The sequence below is a fragment of the Lagopus muta genome, chromosome 3 (genome assembly GCF_023343835.1).
Source record: "Lagopus muta isolate bLagMut1 chromosome 3, bLagMut1 primary, whole genome shotgun sequence".
Lineage (NCBI taxonomy): Eukaryota > Metazoa > Chordata > Aves > Galliformes > Phasianidae > Lagopus > Lagopus muta.
In genome coordinates this window covers 29,936,691-29,958,907 of record NC_064435.1, presented here as the reverse complement: position 1 = coordinate 29,958,907, position 22,217 = coordinate 29,936,691, and the positions used below count along the sequence as shown (strand labels likewise).

General features: G+C 42.0%; 1 protein-coding gene and 1 long non-coding RNA gene across 5 annotated transcripts in view; one reads left to right on the top strand and one right to left on the bottom strand.

Moving 5' to 3' along the window:
* LOC125690389 (uncharacterized) overlaps window positions 1–7,325 on the bottom strand; it is a 31,842-nt gene extending 24,517 nt beyond the window's left edge. The window contains exon 1 of the long non-coding RNA XR_007375657.1: window positions 7,167–7,325. This is a non-coding gene — a long non-coding RNA (uncharacterized LOC125690389). The remainder of the gene's footprint in view (window positions 1–7,166) is intronic.
* ZFHX4 (zinc finger homeobox 4) overlaps window positions 5,115–22,217 on the top strand; it is a 154,242-nt gene continuing 137,139 nt past the window's right edge. For all 4 annotated transcript variants that reach the window (XM_048938626.1, XM_048938624.1, XM_048938625.1 and 1 more), the window contains exon 1: window positions 5,115–5,508. The gene's annotated coding sequence lies outside the window, so the exon portion shown is untranslated. The remainder of the gene's footprint in view (window positions 5,509–22,217) is intronic.

Genomic DNA, 22,217 nt, shown 5'->3' with positions numbered 1-22,217 from the left:
CTTGGGCTTTCTGAAGGGGATGGGGGGGAGCGCGGCGGTAAGCGGTCGTTTTCCTCGATTTGCATAAGAGCGAGCGAAGTGCCTGTGAAGTTGGTGAATTGCTATTGTTTGGGGCCAGTCCTGACTGTTTTTGTTTATAAACACTGGGGTGGTTGCCGGGAGGGGAGGGAGGTCAGAGCGCTGTCAAAGCGCTGACCTCTGAAAGCCCAGAGGGCGCCTGGCTCCTTCACCCTCTCCTTTCTCTCTCTCCCTCTCCCTTTTTCTTTCCCTTCCCATCCAAGGCCAGGAGCTCAGGTTCAGGGCATTTAATCCCCGCGATCTGCCCAAGAAAGGAGCTGAAAAAGGGCTGTTAAGGCTGCGGAGGAAGCGCCGGCAACAGGCTCAGACCTGGGAGGCTTTTATTTATAGTAACGTCCGGGTGTGCGTTTTGTGCGGCTGCAGCCAAAATAACAACAGCAGGAAAAAAAAAAAAAAAAAAAAAAAAAAAAAAAAAAGAAAAAAGAAAAAGAAAGAAAGAAAAAAAAAAAGCCAAACGGGACCGGCACTATTTAGTTCAGAATGTTATCGAGGTGTCTGTGCTATGCTCGGGTGTGATTTTTTGTCTTAGGTGACCGCTCGTTGGGCGCACTTGCGGGAGGTGAATGCCAAACGTGGGGCAGCAGGGGCAGGATCGTACCGCGGTGTATTGTTGCTAGTTTATTTCTTTTGCGAACAAAACTTTCTAGGAATCGGAGAGGGGATTTGGGGTCGCTTTTCCTCTGCCCTCCCTCCACCCCCCCTTACCACCCCCTCCCCCCCTTATAGTTCCCTTATAGTGTGTACCGGAATGTGTTTGGTTTATTTGGGGGGATGGGAGGGGGGTGGTGGGGGGGTATTAACAATAGATTTGTATAAGTGATACCTGCAAAGAAAGAAATAATTAATAAGAGTCAAACGCCTTGGGTTCAGAGTCAATTTCATCTTGGGGAAGGAAAAGGAAAAAAAAAAAAAAAAAAAAAAAAAAAAAGTACAAGAGATTGCTATCAGGTTTAAGTATGTTTTGAAAAGAAGTTGCTGAGTTAAACAAAAATGTTAGTTAACACAGTGCCTTTGTCAAATAGCCCCCGGGAGGAGAAGAGACAACAAAAAGGAGAGGCGGTGGGGGCTGGGGATCTGAAAGTGTCTGTGCCTCAGATAAAGGGTCTGTAACGCTGCAATCTTGTAATACCTCGTTTCAAACTGAGCTCATCTATAGACTTAGGGAACGCAGTCAAAAGACACGGATCCCCTTTCCCTTGGGCTGGGGTCTGGGGAGAGGAGGAGGTGGGGGGAAGGGGACGTTTATTAGAGAATTATGTCGCTTTATTAAAAAGGGGAGCGGCTGCGGCTGTAATTATGCAGATCCAGTGCCCCTGTATGTCCGCAGCGCAGATTTAGGGAGTGAAATGAGCTTGGCGGAGAGACGCGGTGTAATAGAGCCCGCTCCGGGCTGGGATCTCTTTGTCTATCACAGAATGGTCAGTGTCGGGCTCCGGCCCGCACCAGCTCCCCTTGGCCAGGCCAATAAGTTTTCCTTGGGGCTGAGCTGGAGGTGGCAGGAGGACAGAGCCGGCTGTTTTGTTTGGGCTCTTTATGATTTTTCTCCCCCTTTCCTCTCTTTGAAACGTAACGTCATTATCAGAGCTTTTGTGGTTTCAACAGGAGCCTCGGAAAAAAAAAATCAAAAAAAAAAAAAAAATCAAAAAAAAAAATATATATCCCCAAACGTGGTGTAACGGTGCCTGCAGGAGAAGTTCGGAGAGGGTGGGCGGGGGGTCCGCTGAGCCCGGAGGAGTGGAGCTGAGAGGTTAGGAGAGAAGTCTTCGGGGGCGATCAGCTGAGCGAGAGAGGGAGGAGAGAGGGGAGCGGGAGCCGCGCCGCGCTGCTCTGGGCCGGGCCGGGCCGGGCCGGGACGCACCGCGTGGAGTCCGCCCGCCGGCCCGCACCGCACCGCTCCGCTCCGCACCGCAGCCGCGCGGGTCCAGGTCCCCCTCGGCCGCCTCCCCCAACCCGCGCCGCGCTCCGCTCTTATCACATCCCACAAACCTGCTGCTGCTGCCTCCCGGAATTAACCTTCTTCGATTTTTCCTAGCTACGTGGCGATCCCCGGGTTTCTTCTAAACTGTTAACATCCCGTAGTGCCTTTTTTTTTTTTTTTTCCCCCTCTCCCCCCCTATCGCCCCCCCCCCCACCCCCCCCCGACAGCTTACTATTTTTAGGGAGAGAGAAAGGGAAAGAGTGAGAAAGAGAGAGGAGATTTAAAACGTTGGGAAGGACAGTAAACAGTGACAGAAGAAACCCTGAAAAATGTGGACTCTCCTCTTGCAATTCCTGCCTGTGTCCTCCCCCCCACCCCCCCCCCCTTTGTTCCTTCAGCTGTAACTCAAGAACACCATAAACCTATAACCCCCTCCAAGAAGAGAGAAAGGGGAAAAAAAAAATCCGCAGCCCAAAAAGAATGACTTGACTGTTCTGACGTTTGGTGTTTTGACATTAATGACATTAATGATATTGATGTTTCACCAGGAAAAAAGCACCAGGAATAAAGGAGGTGGTGGGGGAGGTGCGGGGGGACGACTTTAAAACTAAATTATCTTCGTTTCCTTATTCTTCTCTGCCATTAAGTATACGTGTTTCTTCGCTTGAATTTGAAATAGATGTATTGTTCTCAGGTGTTTCTTCATCACATTGTATTTAATTGTCTCCAGTCTTAGGAAATGTGTTGCCATCCTTCAGGCATGCACTTGAATGGACAATGCATCCTTCTATCTCACAGTCCCGTTCTGTCTACAATTTAAGCCTAAAAGCCCCTTTCCATCATACCCCCTCCAACAGATAACTAGGAGCTGGTGGCAGAGATTTCATTTTCCCTCTTTGTTTGCATTTTTTTTTTTTTTTTTTTCCACCCTGTAAACAAGGATGCAGAATACCGCTGGTTGCCTTGCTGCCTTCAAAGGGAGCAGGAACTGCATACATGTGCTCCCTGATTTTTGGTCACCGATGAGCTGGTGCAGCGCTTAGGTGAGGTCTGAAAAAGGAACAAAGTTGCTCTCCAGAACCCTCAGGTGCCCCTGACTGTTACCAAAGTTGGAGGTTTCCCTGAAGTTTGAGGTGAGGTTTCTGTGGGTTGGTGTAGGGCTGCTCTACGCACCCTGCTCCGTTGGCTCTGGCCCTGGAACAGCCGCACTTTCAGGCTGCCCATTTTTTATGTCTTTTTTTTTCCCTTCCCTTTCCAAAGACTCTATTATTTTTCCCCCTCCAAAACTATCAGGACCTTCACTCTGACCTTAAACATCTGCTTTTAGCAGCTCAGTTCCCTGACACTGGCCTGTGCTTCCTTCAGGGCAGCCTTCATTCATCATCAGGTGGGGATTTTCCTCTTAGAGTTGTTCCAACGCTCGCAAACCCTTCCTCTGGCACAAGGGGTTCGGGGCCAGGAGAGGTGCAGCTTTCTGCCACCTGGATTTGGACTGGTTCCTTGTTGTGGGTGCGTGCCCTTAATGGAAGACTGTGATCAAACCTTCCTGCTGGCTTCTGGCGCTTAAGGCCTATGAGAACCTTTTGACGTGTGGCCCAGGAATGGCGAACTTCAAAGGCATGTCAGCACCGAGGTTATGGTTCACCTGCACAGGGTCCTCTCTGCTGTAAATATCCCTGGCATGTAGCTGGGGCTTAGTGACCAGTTCTGGTCTAACCATGGCTGGAATAGCATTATCGAAAAGCCGCACGTGTTCCTGCGGTGCGTTCGGATGCTCTTTGAATAGTCATGTTTTTATCTTCAGTAGGGGGTATTTTAAAGTATGTCTATTCCTAGTTTTAGTTAATTATCTTTTAATGAAAGTGTCAGTCATATTCACATCTGCAGTATTAGGTTAAGATAATTAGATTTTCAAATGAGAAGCAATCTTCTTAAATCCCACGCAAGAAAATATTTGTAGAAGATTCCGATTTATAATGACATCTGTACGTTTCACCCCAGTTCTCATTGCAATAATCCCCCCCACACACACCAAAAAAAAAAAAAAAAAAAAAAAAAAAAAAAAAAAAAAAAAAGCAGAAGAAAAAAAAGAAAAAGAAAGAAAAAGGAAAGGTGTCTGGTAAAATAGGTAAAATATAGGAGATAAAATATTAATAAAATATCAATACTTGTAGGGAAAGTGGAAGATGATGCATATTATATGCATGACACATGTACCGTATGCAAAGAGCCCCCTTCCCTTGGCTGCTATTTACTTCATTTTGATGAGGCTGTTTACAGTTGACGTTGTATATTCCGGAAGGCTTTGCTTTTTACTTTGTTGATCTCTCCAAGCAATTACATGGCGGCCACCAAATAAACTGCGCTGTGCTTTGTGTGCTGGATGCATGCGGGCTGTATGTATGTGTGTAAATATGATGCAGGGTGCGTGCATGCGTGTGCGTGTGCTTGTAAATAAATTCCTCTTTATCTCAGTATGGGCAGATATCCCCTATCTCAGATATAGTATACCGATATAGTATAGATATAGTATAGTATACACCCCTTTTACAGGGGTGTTGCGTTGTACGTTCATTACCCCATTGCAAACATATATTTTTCATTAAATCCCCATTAAAAGAGAGGGAAAGAGAAAGGCAGGGAGAAAGACAAACAGCCAGCCAGAAAGAAATATCTCCCTGACGGAATAATTAATTTGGACCCGTTGCTTTTAAGTTCCCGAACAGTTAAAAGAGCAAGTCTGCCCCCTCCTTTTTTTTTTTTTTTTTTTTTTTTTTTTAATTTTCCCTAGCCATCCACTTTGTGTGCCTGTGCGTGTGTGTCTGTGTTACTAATGAAGTTTGCAGACTCGTGTTTGCATCCACGAGCTCTTTCCGCTGCCCCTCTTCTCCGGGCTGCCCGCGCGGCTCCCGCAGCCCCGGCGCAGCCCCAGAGCCGCGGCGCTCCGGCTCCCGGCCGCGGGGCTGCGCGTCATTTGCAGCCCGGAGAATGTTGATCACCTCACTAATTACACCTCTCCCTCGCCTCTTCCCTCTCCTCTCCCTCTCCCTCTCGCTCCCTCGCTCTCTCTCTCTCTCCTCTCTCTCCTCTCTCTCCCTCTCTCTCTCTCATTCCCAGAGTGCATATCGGGAATAGACACACAAAGACATGCGCACTCAACTTAATCAGCCATTTTTTTAAACAGGGCTAAAACGATAATAATTAGCAGAATAAAGACATATCGGATTTTCATTTCCTTTCCTCCTTTTCCCAACCCCTTCACAACCAAACAGCGAGACCGCGGTCGGCACATGCTTTAACAACTCCCGGACCCCAAAGGACCGCTCCATGCCCCCCACTTCTTGCTCAATCATTTTTATTTTCACCCAATAAAGTTGGAGGATTATTTTTTTTTTATGATTTTTTTAATGAACCTTCTCTCGTTTACTTGGATGTGATCAGCTGTTAAGTAAATAAAGCAAAACAAAAAAAAGAGGCGAAGATCCAGTAGGAACTGCGAGGGGAAATGGAAAGTAAGTTTTTTCTTTAACTTTTATTGAGTAGTTTGTGTTAAATTTAGGTCGAGTATCGATTATCTTTCCAGGCTGATCTTGCACAATCTTTGATATTTCGCTCTCGCTCTCTCTCTCTCCTCTCTCCGTGCCTCTTTCTCTCTCTCTCACATACGCACACACACTCACATCCCCGCATCCCGCGTACCTCTCCCCTCTCTCTCTCCCCCCTTTTTCTGCCTGTTTCCCCATTTTTAGGTACAGTATTTGCTCTCGCTTGGGGAGGAGGGGCTGCTTTTTCTCTCTCCCTTCTTTCTTTCCCTCTCTCTCTCTCTCCTATTCCGGGGGATACGTTTGTTTGTGCATTATGATATTTTTTTTGTTTGTTTTGCTTTACGGATTTTTTTTTTTTCCGGGATGTAACTTTGGGACCGAGCGGGGGACCCTGTTTACTTTGCACAGGAGGGTCTGGGGGTGTCCCTCGCTTTGTATTTCGCTCGTTTTTTGTCTGGGAGATCGGGCTGGGGGGAAGCACTGTCAGATGAGGAGTGCCGTTCCGGCTGTCAGAACCCATCGTCCGCCGCCCCTTTTGGGTTCTCGCTGCCGTCCCGCAGCTCGGGCCCCCCAAAACTTTGAGGTGCTTTCCGAAGGCTCCCCCCCCGCCCCCCTCCGTCCCTCTCCTTCCCATCTCCACCTCCCTCGGCCTCCCAAACTTTCGCTTTCGGGAGAGGGGGGGTGGGGTGGGGTGGTGGTGATACCAGCAGGGCAATGGGGACCCTGACTCCGAGCGCGTGTGTGCGGGTGAAGGTGTGGGGTACCCCCCCCCCCCCCTCGCCCCCCTTTATTTTGCAGATAGGTTTCTCAGGAGCAGAGCAAGGGGCGGCTGCGTGTTTGTGTGTGTGTGTGTGAGCGCAGTGGGACCGCACTGCCGACTGGCTCTGGCAGCCGGAGGAAGCGAAGCCCGTTAGGAGCGCGCCCTGTCTCTGTCAGTCTCACCGCGCGGCCCAGCCCGGCTCTAAGCGGAGCGACCCGGCCCCTCTGCCCCGGGGATGCGCGGCTGCTGCCTGCGGGCTCTGCCGGCTGGGGGCTGGAAGAGCCCCGGCATCCCCGCCGCGCTGTGCTGCGCCGCGCCGCGCCGCGGGGAGGGCTCCTCGCCGGCTGTGTTCAGCGCAGCCTTTCTGAGGGTTTTGCAAGGGAGTGGAGGGGGAGGGGAAGGGGGGGACGACTACGGTTGTTTTGCGGGACGGGACTCTATTTATTTATTTATTTGTTTTAAACCGAGCACCGAGGTGTTGGGTGGAAAAAAAAAAAAAAAAAAAAAAAAAAAAAAAAAAAAAAAAAGGAAAACAACAGCCAAGCAAAAGGAAAAAAAAAAAAAAAAAGAGAGAAAAAGGTCATAAACAGCGAGCAGGCAGTTCGATCCCTGCCCTATCTGACTGCTCGTGCCAGAATCAAGTGCATCCCTTCCCATCACGGCGGCTAATGGCAGACGCGTCCCTGCTTCCCCTTCTTGCCATACGTGAAATTTCCTGCAAAAATACTAATAAACTTTCCCCCATCCGATGCCAACTTACGGCGGTGCCCCTCCACTCCTCCCTTCCTTCATCTTGCCCCCCTCCTCCCCCAGCCTCCCCAGCAGCAGCAGCAGCAAACGCCCGGGTTGGTATTTCTTTTGTTACCTGCGAGCCGGGCGGCCGGGGTCCCTCCTCGGCTGCTTAGGGCACCGGGTCCAACCGGGAGAGGAGGCACAGCAGTCGGGTTCAGCCCGTTTCACCTCAGCGCCGTCCCGAGGAGGCTTTAGCCACCATTCAATAACACACCCTCCTCCTCCTCTTCCTCCTTAGGTACCAAGGCAGAGAGATCGCAAACATAACACCCCCCTCCCCACCAAAAAAAAAAAAAAAAAAAAAAAAAAAAAAAAAAAAAAAAGCCAACCAAAAGACAACTTGCCAGGCTGAAGATGGTGGATTTACATTAAGCCAGACACAGGCAGGTTCACTCAGGAAGTCTGACCATCCCGTTTTCTGACAGTTGCATTTCCTCGGCTCCATTCCGTCCTCCTCTTTTCTTTTTCTTTTTTCTTTGCTTTTTTTTTTTTTAATTCTCTTTTTTATTAGCCTCGTTCCATTTTTAATCGAGGATTATGTAGTTGGCAGGAGGACAGTGAGAAGGAGAGTGGAAAGAGAGGGCTCGTGTGCTTTTGGGGTGGTTGCTGTGAGGGTGTTTTTTTTTTTTTGATGGTGCTTTTTTTTTTTTTTTTTTTTTTTTTTTCAATTGTGTTTCTCCTGGATTTTCAGTGGCTCAATCCTTGGGAGCTGTGCTGGAGTGTTTAAAAAGATCATATGTAGCATTATATTTTTAGTTTGGTGGTGGATGGATGGAAGAGGTAGTGAGAAGCCTTTGCAGCCCTGCCTGTTGTTGGTTAGATTGAGGCAGAGACTTGGCTGCGATTGGGACGCGACTGTGACATGGGCATCGATCGCTTCCATTGAGAGCAATGCAAAAACACAGCCTGGGTATGTAACACTCTCAGTGCCATCAACACTTGTTTTACTTTATATTTACTGGCAAAACTGACAGAACGATCCGGAGAGCTTTTCTTTGAAATGAGGAATACAAACGTTTGGCTGGGAAGGTGCACAAAGAAGATTGTGGAAATAAATGGGGGGCTGAAGGTTGGGCTGGGGGGGAGAGCCTTGATCATCATTGCTCCACTTCCTATTCATCTGACTGTATTTAAGGAGTTTCTCTCTTTTCTCGACTCGGGGATCCTACTAAAGTGGTGGAAATGAAAAAAATCAGACAATCAACCTTGAGGGAATATCTGCTAGTTTTCAGGGTTTGCGGTTTCAGCCGGTAGGAAGGCACACAACATAAAAGATGGCTAGCCAGCTGTTTTAACCTCTTGCACCTGGCTCCAGATCTGGGGCTCACTAGGATTATTCAGTTATTCGTGCTATCTGTGCCTGAATATTTATAGTGTACGATCTAGAAATCCACACAGTGCATTGTAGCATCTCTTTATCCTTTAGTTGTGGTGGTTTTGGACTTCGTCAACATAAACATGTATTCAATAGTTTTCATTTTTATGATAATGAACATAGAGGGTCAATGAAATATAGAGGGAAAAGTCGTAAATCTGCAAAAGTGAAACCTACCCAAGGAACAAAGAAAGGTCAGGTAAACCATCTGTGTAAGTCACAGTAATAGTACCTGCTGTTTGGCTTATGCAGTGATACTGCTTTATTATTCTCTAAAATGAAACTTACCCATTAGATCAAGCTAAAACTAAAAGAGAGCCGTGGAGATGATAAATGGCATTGTGTGTGTCTTTCAGAACAAGGAGATATTTTTGTTCCTTGGTTTTTGAATAGTTCAGGTTTATTTGTGAAGATGGTGCACCAGCAAAGATCATATAAAGGGGGCCGAGAAAAATCACTGTTTAATATTGCAGAATTTACTGCTTCCATTCTGACCATGAGCCTAAATTTACACAATGAAATTTGATTATCTCTAATAACAATATTAGATCCTGCACTGGATGGATGAGAATTGAGGTGGTTTTGTTGATTGCAAGGGTTTAATGTTGCATTTCAGAATCTGATGTGGTTTAGCCTCCCTTCCATTAACTGGAAAACCCCTGAGGTTTTACAATTATTTCTTAAAGATAATACATTTAAGATTGCATTGGTAGGCTGAAGAAAAGTCATAAAGGCAAGAAGGGAAGCCCTTAATAACTCTTGAGATTCAGACATGTTCAGCAGTTAGATTGGCTCTGACTTCACCAAGGGTCGACAATGTGTCATTTCCATGAAGCCAAATTGCCCTCTGCCTATATGATATTAATGTGCAAATCAATATTTCAGGGATTAAATTTCCCTTCTTCATTTTTTATGGTTTCTACCTCAATAAGTCTCAAGTCTATTAGAAGAGGCTGGATGATTTAAAATCTTTCACTGCAGAATGGCTTGTCGTAGCCTTGTTTCACAGACCGTTTTTGGATTTTCGTTATAAAAGACGAAAGGCATTCCAAAGAAGTTGATAGTCAATATAGGGACATGCTCACTGTTGTAAAGCCATTGTTCGATTAAGAGCTAAAAAGGTATTGGAAATATAATATATGTGTTTTTATAATATATATTCATTCTGCTGCTTTAAAAATATTGTGTTAATCACCTATTGATTTATTTCAAAATCGATTGAAGCTTCTTTCTTATTAGTGATTTGTTCAGCATTCTTCAGCATTGTTGTTAATTTCCTTAAGCAGCATGCATGAATTAATCTACTGGTAGAATGTGTATTGAGTTTTCTTTGAAGCATACTTAAAACCAGGCATTTCTACCTATTTAAGGTGAGTGGTGTGAACTGCTTAGTATTGTTGGGAGAGCAGGGCACTTGGACTCAGCATTGTTTTAATGAAGCTCAGGGGCATTTTGTAAATATTTTATGATTTCTACTCAGATGCTTATCAGCAATGTTTATGAAAGGTTTCCACTGAATATTCAGGATCAGTTAAAAATTAAAATGGAGCTATCTGATCTGGAAGGAAACAATACATGACAGAAAATTTAGGTCAAAATATGAGGTTGTGACTTTATCACACAATCTTGGGAAGGCCCTACTGTCTATCATTTACTGTTGTTTTACAGTCTTAGACCATCTGGACCAAGTTCCGCACAGCTGCATGAATTTCATATGTGATAGAACATTTTTTCCATTCAGTGTGAAATGTTCCTTCCTAAAAACGTACACCAGACTCGCTTAATTTAGTCTGCTAAAAGAAATGCACATGAAAAAGGACAAAAGGCTCTTTAATCTCTGCAAGCTGTTTGTTTTTCTTCAAGATTCCTGTCTGTTTGGGTTTGAAAAGTCATGTTTATTGAGCTGATGATTCTGAGGTGTGACATTAAAATAATATATGATTTTTGTGCTAGTTTCTGCTCTCCTAGTTAATTTGCAGAACTACTTTTTATGCCTGTCAAAACACATAGTTAATCTATTCTTATTTACAATTAATCTCAATAAAATTAATCTTAACTATGCCTTAGTCAGTAGCTTAAAATATCTAATTATATTCAATTAACTGCTGTCATAGTAATTAACACTGCTTAATTGCCTCTGCATATATTTATGTAAAGCTCATTAGTTACTGCTTGCTCTTTTTTTCCTTTTCTCCTTCCCATTTTTGTGGCTCTGAGAGCACTGACACGAAACCCAGGGCAGGTTTTTGACAATTTGCTTCTTGAAGGATCTATGATAATGGCAGCACATGTGTTTGTAGCATGTTATGTGCATAAATATTTATGTTTTCATCTGCAAAAAGAGTACCAGAACTAGGTCTATAAAGAACTTCCAGCCCTCCTTTCCTTCTTCCCCCCCTTTTCCTACCACAGCACATACAAAAATGTTTTCTAGCCTTGTTGACAGAAATATGAGAAGCCAGGTTAAGCTTTGTGTTTACAAATGAAGAGCTTTTCTGCATCTGCCTTGGGGCTGTACCCAGAAGGCAGAGCTTTGCTGCTCCGAATTCATTCAAAGGGTTAAAGACTTGGCCAAGGTTCAAACCGAGAAGCGCCCAGGGAAAGTGCATGTGAATATGTACAAGTTTCATGTAATTAGTGCTTAATTATATTAACATATGCAAATTGTCAACTTAGGAGCTTGTTGAGCTGGCAAAGATCAGCCAGGCACAATTGCTGTATTGTTCTGAAACAATAATGGATTTCAAGTTGGATTGTGAAAACACATAACTAGCTATCTAATTTAACTCATACCATGGTGAAATTTCATTAGTCTCCATGGAGACTGGTTTAATTGTGCTGACTAATGTTCTGGGCTGCAGAATGTCCTAAAAAGAAAGCGTTGTTTGCCTAATCCACCTTACAATGACACTTGTTTGTACATGTTTCCCTTGTGTGAGAATTTGCATATGCAAATAAATAGTTTCTCTGCCCCATTTGTCATGGCTGTTCATTACCCATGAAGAGGACATTGTTACTAGGCTGTTACTGAGTCTCCCAAGACAGGATAGTGTCAACCAGTCCAGCCACATTCTTTCATAATTTGTTTCTGATTAATAGACCAGAGTGAGGCTCATTCTATTCAGGCCTCTGCAAAGGGAAGGTCAGTTCTGTCACTGAAAAGAGTTTCCGCAGCAACTGAAGTTTTTGCTCTCCCTCCCCCACCCCCTGCTCTCTCTGGCTAAAATAATCATATTTAAAATAATGTATTCTCGCTCTAAGGAATACCTCCGCTAATAATCTCTAGTTTCCTAAAGCAAAAGATAGGAAAATAAAGGAGATTCTGGTATTGGAATATTAATCCTGTTTTTGACAGAAAGGTAAACTGATATAATTGCTTTTCAGTCGAAGGAATGGGGGTTTATACAAGTGTGAAAGCATCGGAAAAGGATTAGCATTTTTTTGCATAATGAAAAGCTCTGTTGAATAGGGCACTGAATGGTTGACTGAATGACTGAGATGAAAGGAAGATGAAAATGCAGGCTCCTCTTTCTTTATGCGTATGTTCAGCTCTCCCTAAAGTTATGTTTGTCCAAGACTTGAGAAAACAAGCAGGAGCTCGGATTTCAGCAACTTTTTAAGATGCCCCGAGTTTCCATCATCATGTGAAGTAATGCGTACGAGAGCAGCGTAGCGAAAGGCTGATAAACCCAGGTTCGGATGGAGAGGAGTTCCAGGAACATGACAGGCAAACCAAATATTGACTATTGGGTATCGAGGACTCCCAGCACCTTGCCTGGGGAGCAGAACAAGGGAGGAGGGGGCCGGCAGGGAGAGACGGACTCAGTTTAAAAGTTGCCAATGGAAATTATGCATCAACGCGTAATAATCTAATAAAGTTTGGTATTCAAGGAAGCGAGGTTTAGTCCATATCTGTTTTAATTATTAAACTATTTCTCTTTTGGAAAAAGTTATGAATTCTGACTCAGTGCTAAGTGTTTAAGTGGTTTGTATAAAGCCTTTCTGGGGAAAATATTACTCTCTTGCTTCAGCTTTTAAAATAGAGAAAGCATACTGAAATAGAAATTGATGTATGCACACAGCAAGCAGGGTGTTCGGCAGGGCTGCATCCCTGTACTCAAGTTGTTCAGAACTGTTTGGTTCAGGTAGGTTCAGGTGGAGAGAAGGGCCCTGGCCTCCTACAGTCAGTGCAGTGCTCTGACTTCAGCCAGAGCAGAATCAGGCCCTGGAACACGGCTGCAACTGGTTAGCTGTTGACAATGTGATCAGTGCTTCTAATTATGTTCTCTCAACAGTAATTAGGGCAGTTAAAATACCATAAGTGTTGAGCCACTTTTGAAAGTGGGAAGTGGTTCTTTTGTATGTATGTAAATCAAATGCAGTGTGAATAATTATTTGTATGTATGCATATTAAATAGGTTTGGAGGTTTGGGCTTTTTTTTTTTTTTTCTTTTTTTTCAGGTCAACATGATTACCGATTTAGAGCTACTGGGGAAAACTGCTGGTAGCTAGAGTAAACGTTAACTTGTTCAGGGTTTTTTTTGTTTGTTTGTTTTTTTTTGAGTTTGTAGAACATGTATTTGTAGGTGTTTGTTAGATCAGCATTAGATTTGATAATATTTAAACAGTTAGAGACACTTCAAAGGAATTAGAATTGGTTACGGATAAATGAAATGAAACTGCAAATGCAGAAAGAAGTTGGTAAGAGTGAAGTAAGAAAAATGATCTCTTTTAAGACAAAGTTTAAAACTTTCTGTGGGGCTTGAGAATGTTTTACTGCTAGCTATGAAATTCCTTAAAACTTCTTTTAAAGGAACATGCTTATGGGATATTCTTTTATTCTGGGAACAGCTTATTAGTGTACTTCCATAAGATGAATGTGTTAATTTAAGAAATAAATTCATTTATATTTTAAAATATTGTTAACCAAGCACCATGTGTTGTCTCTGGCGAGGTTCCAGCCACTGTAGAATTGGATAACACATGGGTTAATAATAACTGATGTGATGTCTGCATTCTTACTGAATGGGCAGAAACCCAGAAAACTGAGTTTCAAGATTTTACAGAATAAGATGTAATGCAGAAAATGTTTATGTGAACAGATGCATAGATAGAAGAAACTAGAAATAGTTTGATGGTTGCTTTTACCTGGTAGGTCCTGTAGGGTTGCTGTTGGGATTATTATTAATTTATTGATTAGAAGAGAACTTGTTTTGAGGAAATAAGGGGATCTATTTGTCCTTTAATACATGCCTTTAATACACACTACTGTATTCTCTTTTAGCAGTTGTCCTGTAGGCCATTTATACCTGTATTTCTGCTATTTATCTAGGTTTTATTGATCTCTAAACTATGCAGGAAAAGTTTGTGCCAGGCTGTATTATGGTAATGTTGTTGAGGATCTGATGTTTTCTGCTTAAACAAAATATTCTAAGGAATAGTTTAATCAAGTTTTATGGTGAAAATAAAAATTTGCTATATTGAGACACTCTTCTATGTGTTCATATTACTGAGCATCAGCTTTAAATTAAAAAAAAAAAAAAAAAAGTGATTTAGAGATTAATTTGTCAAAATCATAGTTTATTTGTTTTAGGTACTTTTGGGGACAATTTGAAATGTGCCCAGAAACTGGTATTTATTTACAGACAACCTCAGCAGCGTTTTGGCACTCAAACTGGTCTCATAGGCTGTACCAGCTCCTAAGTAGGTGTTGTAGGTGTTGAGGTCAATAGTTAATAAACTAAATGCTGTATGTATGTGATAGACCATGGTGACTCTGACAACATTTACTGTATAGGTTGCAATGCTTTCTAATGGACAAGTGATGAGCACGCTAGCCATATATCTAAAATTGGATGTAAGTAGAGAAATATTCTGGTTCTAAAACAAAGAAAACCATACAAAATGCTTATGCCAATGTGAGTAAGCCTAGGACACAAACTCAAATGGAACTAGAACCTGATTCCTTTTCACTCTCTGCTATAATAACAATAATTCTTCTGAAAGAGAGGGAAATATACAGATGTAAAAATGGCAAGGGTTGATATAGGTGTAAAAGGCATGAGGCCTTCAGCCACCAGCAGAAAATAATCTCGTAAAATCAAATTTTAAGGGTTTTGCTACTTTTTGCACTACCATTTCCAAGGACAATGTGCTTAGAGCAGGAGGTACCACAGTGGTTGTAAGAAAGAGGCTTCTTCGTAGGGATTCTGGCAGAGGTGTCTCTGCTCCTTCAGCAGACAACAGCAGAGCTGAGGGGCTGGGAGCAGTGGCTGCTGAGGACTTGCTCCTCCCTGTTTTGACATCGAGGCTCCCTTATAGAGAAATGTGTCTAATCTGAGGTGACAAGGCACCTGTCACTAGCGGTGCTTCAATGTTTGGGCACTGATGGAAATCTGGAATAATCCCTGTTATTGCTGCACTTGTTCCTGAATACTGTGGTAGAATAGATTGCAATAAAAACTTTTTTGAGGAAAGCAAAGACAAAACTTCTTGTCCCTCACTTGCTGGGGTTGATCCTTTGACTTTTGATATTCAGAGAGCCAATGTTTGCCTACGAAGAGAGAGGGGGGAGAAAAAAATCTTGCATTTACCAAGTGTTGTGTCACCATTTCAAGCACGGGTGGTTTTTCCATGTATAAAGATATGGCTGCCCACCTTCAAATCAGAATTTATCTGTATTTTAATGTCTATTGCTCTGTATGACTTGTTTTCTAGAGAAAACAAAGGTCTAAGTGAAAAGTAGTTCCTTAAGCAGGGAACTTATTCCTGTGAGTTTCACTTTGATCCTATATATATATATATAGGATCCTATATATATATATATATATATATATATGGTTATAGTTATTGATTTTGCTTACAGCAGTGAGGGTTTAAATTAAAGAAGATGTAACATCTCCAAAATAAATTATTTAGCTACGTGGCAAATGTCACCCCTCAATTCCTGAATTCCTTGAATTTTATGTACTGCTTGCAAAAAAACACGGGATCAGTGTGCTTGCCATGCTACTGTGGCCAGCTGTGGGGTGGGAGCATCGCTGCTGCTGTGTAGCGATGTGCTCAGGGCCTTTTTCCAGCAGGATCAACTGACTGATTGCTGTAGGGAGACAAGATACGATTTTTCAGCTCCACTAAGAAGCATTGCTGGGGCTGTTTTAAGTCACGACCGGCCATGCCTGTGGATTTCTCGGTGCTGGATGCTTGATGCTTCATTCCCCCAGCACTGCTGCAGTTTCCCATTTTGACCGAGGGCCTGGTCCAAAGTCCAGCGTTGCCTCATCGATTCCTCCCGGCCTTGGATCAGACCCTCGTACAGAAGAGTGCCATCTGCTGAGGAGCCGGCTGCAATTCAGTGCTGCCGGGCGGCCCGGACCCAACCCGACCCCGGCCCGGAGCCCTCGCTGAAATCGCAGGGCAAAAGCACGGCAGTCACAACTTTTTCTCAAGTGGGTGGTGGAAAGCAACGAGAGAGAATGGAGTCCAAAATGTTAGTATTTAAATATAGCAGAAAACTGTGAGTCTGACGATAGCTCAGCTACTAGGGAGGAAATTCAGCCATCTGGAGCTTGTGACCCATCCAGACAGGGGTGGGGTGGGGGGGAGAACTTAAAAACGAAGGATTTCATTGAGTGTTGAAATTTATTTTCCGAGCAGGCTGCTTCCTTGCTGTTGAGCAGCACAGGTCTTGGAGTGGTTTTGTGCATCAAAGGCGTACATATTGAGACACCTTGCTTCTTGCCACAATCTCATGTTAACAATAATGTTTCTGGACCAGACTACCTTGGCCTAGCTTTGGGTTTGCTGGTTGATTTGAGTTTGTTTTTCAGCGGTATCATCGTTTACAAGTTGTTTTTTTGTTTTGTTTTGCTTTTTGTGTGTGTGTGAGGCTGTTTGAATTTTTTATATACGCATAATGGCAGTGATCTATAAACATTCCTGTGTTCAGCTGCAGCTCTGCAGAAAGGCTGAATCTGCTCTCAACAATTTCATTATTATTATTATTATTATTATTATTATTATTATTATTATTATTTTTTAACATGATTTTAAGAACTGGAGGCAAAGATATTCAAAATCTTTTAGGTTCATTTAAAAATCTATGCAATTTAAACAAACACAGAATTGTGTAAATGGTTTGTCTGGGAATTACTTAGGCTGCACAGTGTAATAACATTTTATTAGCTGTCATTTGTTTTCTAGGAAGAAAATGTTGATTTTTATGTTGTGTGTTACATGCAGACTTGGCACTGACATGGGACAGTCCCGAATTTCTAAAAAGGTGGGACAGTAGTTGCCTAGAAGGTGAAGACTTGAGAAAAATTGGGGTGGGTCATTTCTTTCCTGAAATGAAGCAGGGTACAGATTAGGAGCCATTAAGGTTTGCCAGGAGTTGTTGGTCATAGAAGCCTGTTTAAGTGCTCACTGTCAACAAGGAAATCATGGGCAGCACTTAAAGTGGCTCACCTCTGATTTATTCATAAACCTCACACGAGCACTTGGCTTTGTTCTTGCTCTGGTAAGGGGGAACTGATGCCAATAAGAACAGGAATAAAGAGCTTCTTGCATGGTCCAAAAGTGAATAGCACTTTATCTCAAAGCATGACCTCCATTCCCAAGATCTGTTGTGTTACAGTTGACTCTGTCTGGATGTGTATTCTCGGATGAATTGCCAGAAGAGGTTACAACAAATATATACTTTGTAAACCCTCCAGATGTAACAAGAACCGTGTAACTGGAACTTAAGTTCTAACTTGACAGAAAGGTTGCAGCATTTGTTGTGAACTGGGAGATATCCGCTTCAGACAGCATTTTATGCTGGCGTTTTTAATGTGAGTCAGAAAACAGTGTGATTATGTGGCTGTGATTCAAGTGAAAATTTTATGTTCTTTAAGGGATTCATTTGAAAAATATATTCTGATGCATGTAGACACAGAGACGCGAGTGAGCGAGTTCTGAGACAAAAAAAAAAAAAAAAAGAAAAAAAAAAGAAAAAAAAAAAAAGGACTTCATTTTTAGGCATATTTGATTGCTGTTGCTATATTTTTGTTTCTCTAAAAAAGGCAAAGTAGTGCTAGCAGTCCACGATGGGGGAAGGGACCTTTCAAAGACGGTCAACTGCCATGTTTGCACTGGGGCAGAGGTTGAGTACAGTTACTTAAATCCCCAGAGAAACATTTAGTTAACGCTGGTCTCTTTCTGATCCCGTCTGAGTCTGGTTTTCTTTTCTGCTTTTTAATGAAGTTTGTTTGTTGCTATGCTTAGGTTATGTTTTTAGACTGACTTGCATTTTCACAACAGATTTGACCAAAAGAGTCATAATGGAAGACAGTGATGAGAGTTAATGATACGTCTTTGATAAAGCAGTCCTCGTGTGCAATCTGATCACAGCCATCAGCTCATTTGTCATGGCTGAAGTGAAAATGTCAGGACCAATGAGTGTATCAGTGCTGAAGGGGGCGAAAGGGCTTTTGGAGACACTTTTGTGCTGGGAGTGGGCCACAGCTTAGATGCAGCTCTAGGGAAATACTGGGATTAGCCAACTCTGTGCACAAATCCCTAGCATAACAGAATTAGTTGGGAAAATGAGGTTTGTTAGTGAAAAAAAAAAAGTCTGTAGAACTGCTGTAGGCTGCAGACCAGGAACTATGCAAAACAGTGAGGCGTTTTATTAAAATAACTTTAGTGATGTGCATTTATACACATTCTAACATGTGTGGCATTTGGTAGCCAGCAACAAAACCCATTTTAATGCATTTTGCACATGTATGCTTAAAGAAAAAAAATAGTGCACTTAAAATAAATGTGGTTCTCACTATCTTAAAATAAGGTTTTCTGAATTTAACACAGAACACGGAGAAAACAACTTATTTAAATACCAAGCAGTGCTGCTGATGTTTTTGCATAGGTTAGTTCAAACAAAAGTCAGGTCAATCTCCCTGCTGTAGACTTCTCCTTACTTTGAAGGTGTAATTCATGCCATAGGAGCATATTGCTCACTAAACTAGGACCTGGTCTAACTAGACTCTTCTTTTTTTTTTTTCTGGTCTGTAGAAGATGTTTCTGAAGATTTTCACAGTAGACAGATGAGGGGTAACCTCTTGTATGTGCCTGCTTTGCCAAGATTGCAAATACAAATTTTTTAATTCTCTAAAGAACCAGATTTAATTTCCCTTTCAATTTTGTTTGTTTTCCCCATTCATTATAAAAACTCTTGATAGTTTTAGCAGACAATTTCAGTTTTCTTTCTTAATCTCAATACATTCATACTCTTTAACAGTATCCTCCAGCAGTGAGTTCTGCTGCCTAATCCCTCCACAGCTCTCATCATTTTATTTTGTCACAGCCTAACTTTCTTGGAAACCTGCTACTTGTCCTTCAATAAGCCTCTTCCTCTCACTTCTTGTTAAATATCTAGGAAGAGCAGGCTGCTTTTTCCTCTGCAATATCCATAATAATTATGAGGAAATCTTGATTTCTTTGAGGTGGGGATCATGCCTACCAGAGCTATTCAGCTGCTATGAAGCTGTGCAGATGTTCAGTCAGGTGATGTGGTTCCTGCACTGCTCTAGTACAAGCAGAGTGAGAGAATGTGTAGTTCTATGTCCAGCATGTAGAGTAATGGGGAAATGTCTGAGTAGCAGACTTAGCAACTGTCTGCTTAGCATTAGATAGTTGTCTGTCTGGCTACATCAGCTAACGATGCCTCAGCCCATGAAAGGGCTAGGTTACCTTTTTGATACAGAAGGACAGAGGGTGTTTTGACTTCAGAGGCCCACACCAAGGATGTTCAGGAGACAGCTGCCATTGGACTAAAAGGTGTTTTTCCTTTGTTTGATGTTGTCATTAGAGGTGTCTTTGCACTTAATGGAAGGGTAAGATAGGAACTAAGGCTGTTATCGACACTTGTGTCACTGGCCTGGTAGCTGCCAGCATGCCGTTACCATGTCTACATGCAAAGGGCTTCAAAACAGAACACGATGGGGGGCAGCACCAGCTTGGCAGTGCTGGGGCTGTCAGTGTGCCAGCCTTGCCACCATGCTTTTGTCTGCAAAGAAGAGCTCTGGGCTCATTCTTTCCCAAAACCTGGGTGTAAGTTTGGGAGCATGCTGATGCGGAGGGGTGGAGAGTAGGCTCTGCATGGAGGAGCCCCAGGCTGTGCTCAGATAGCAGGTAATCACCACTGGTGGGTCCAGGCCTCCCACAGTGGGTTTGCCGCTGGAGCTGGAGCTGGAGCTGAAGCTGCCTGTTGTGGTGGCGGGCTGCAGACCTAAGGCCTTCTGGGCATCATCATGCTGCCAACATGGCCACAGGTCCAAAGCACCAGGCAACCTTCGCTCTGCTGTAGGAATTTTCAGTGATGCTGCAGCCTTTAAACCCCAAACATTTCTCTGTTTATACGTGTCAGTGTGAGTGGCAGCGGCAAAGTAATTTATTTAATCTAGCTCGTACTTATCTTTGTTAGGAGTCGTCTGCAGATTTCTTCCATTTCATGTACAGTGAATTGTCCTCTTTCAGATAATGCACTCGAACAACCTTCTTTTTGTTTAATTCTATTGATTTACAGTATTGAAGTGAAATATCTGATACCTGTTTCCTGCACTTTGACTGTATGTAGTCAAAGAAGCTGATGAGATTCTTCCCTCCTTTCCACAGGCCCTTTAGCTGTTTTAAATGTATAATTATCATGGCATGTCATTTGATAGCTGCACTAATTGCTGCCAACCATTGTCTGTTTGCACTTAATGCTGAAACCTGATCAACATCCTGCTTTGGTTGATGTTTAGTGGTAAACTTTAATTAACTCTTATTGCATTGAAGAAGAGCTCAGTCTCTGTGCTAACTAATCATTTACCTTCATTATGTCCTGACAGCTCCACTTGTTCCTGGTACTAATAGATACACCAGTCAGTAAATAAACCTGCAAACCTTCATGCCTTGAAGTTGTTCCCCATTGATATTTTGTTGCTTAAAGTATAATGGGGTAAAGATAATTATTTCAGTGAGTTTTGTATCTCTGCTTTTCCAGGCACCGATCTCAAATTGCCTTTTTCATGCCAGACAATATCATTTTAATAGTAACTGTAGATTTAAGATAACATTATTCCTTCAGCATGGTTCCTATACACATGCATCTTTTGAATCAATACAATTAAGCTTGTCTCCTGTTGGAATTCTTGTAATTATTTTTCCTGAAATACTTTTCCTGTAATGATATTGAAGTTAAAGTAATCAGGTTACTGGCAGATCATGTAAAATTCAACTCAAAATTGCTGGCTGCTTGATTTTAATTTGTCTGACATCAAGTTTGTTTGAAAAGGGATAATATGTGGTTAAACCAAGGAGCTTATAATTATGGTTGACATTTGTTTGTTTATAATGAAATCTAATTAAAGTTCATACGTTTTAAAACACAAAAGTTAATTACTGAATTGCTCACTTCACTTATGCACAGCAGTCAAATTAACTTGCAGAACAAAAAATGACAAAAGACTATGCATAATAAAAACAAAATGCCCAGCTGATCTTGGCAATACAAAACAAATTTGCCATGATAATATTCTAGAAAAAACAATTGCTTTATTAATAACTAAACTGTTTAAAAAACATCCTGTATTTTTATTGACCAGGCTGATTCTGATAGAGTAATATTTAAATGTTTCTCATGACTTACAATACCCACAGCTTCTTTCTTTTCCTTTGCATGTGCATAATTGGAGGAGTCTTGTACTTCTGCAAGCGGTGCTCAGAAGCACAACTCTTTACGTTTTCTTTCCATGAAGACTTTCTGGAGTCATCTGGAGTTGTAATATCCCCCCGAGAACTCAAACGTTTGCTCAAGTATCTGCCCTGTGATAACTTCTAGAAAGATAATTGCAGCATTTTTAACATACAAGAAATTTAACATTAGGCAAACAAACAAACAAAAAAACTCTATTTATTTCATAGTTGGTTTTGAGACAACAAAGTGCTAGGTGAATATTACAGAGTTATTTTGACCCTCTAGCCATTATTTGTTGGCATTGCAATCTGGTCTCACTTTCCAAATGTGCTGAGAGACTACACAACCAGACTTGAATAAAACCCCAAAGTCTGTGTTAATTTACACTCTAAAAGATTATGCTACTGTATTTTCCATTATTAATGTATTTTTAGTATACTTAATTATGCTAATATTCTATTTTTGTTAAATCAGGCTCAAGTTTAATGAAACAAAAAGCTGCAAATTTCTTTTTTTAATTTTTTTTTTTCCTTGAGAGCTGTGAACACAATTGGTCTCTTTCATAGTGTTTGAGAACAGGTGACAGATCCAGGCGGTGTGATTTGTAGTGAAGACAATCAGGATTAATTTTTGAGCTGCTTCTATTTAATTTAGTTCTGTGTGTGTTTAAAATAACATCTAATGTAAACTAACTTTAGTCAGAATTAAAGAGATTAAATCGTGAAAGCTTTACAGATTGGGAGTATCGACATATGAATAAACACAGTAAATATGATTTATTAATTCCTAAGGTGATTGATGTGGTGAATTTCTTAAAAGGAAAAAAGAATATGGATTCAATAGATAAGGTTTATATTTAGTAGGATTAGTAACTTGAACTTCTAAATTTAATAGGGATTTTGTGGGTGAAAAGGGAAAGCATTGGAGCTCTATCCATTAATGGCATTCTTGTAAAATTGAGTGTAATTTACATAACCTTTCATAGTGTATATTGTGTGTGTTATAATACAGGACCTGATTGATTTGTA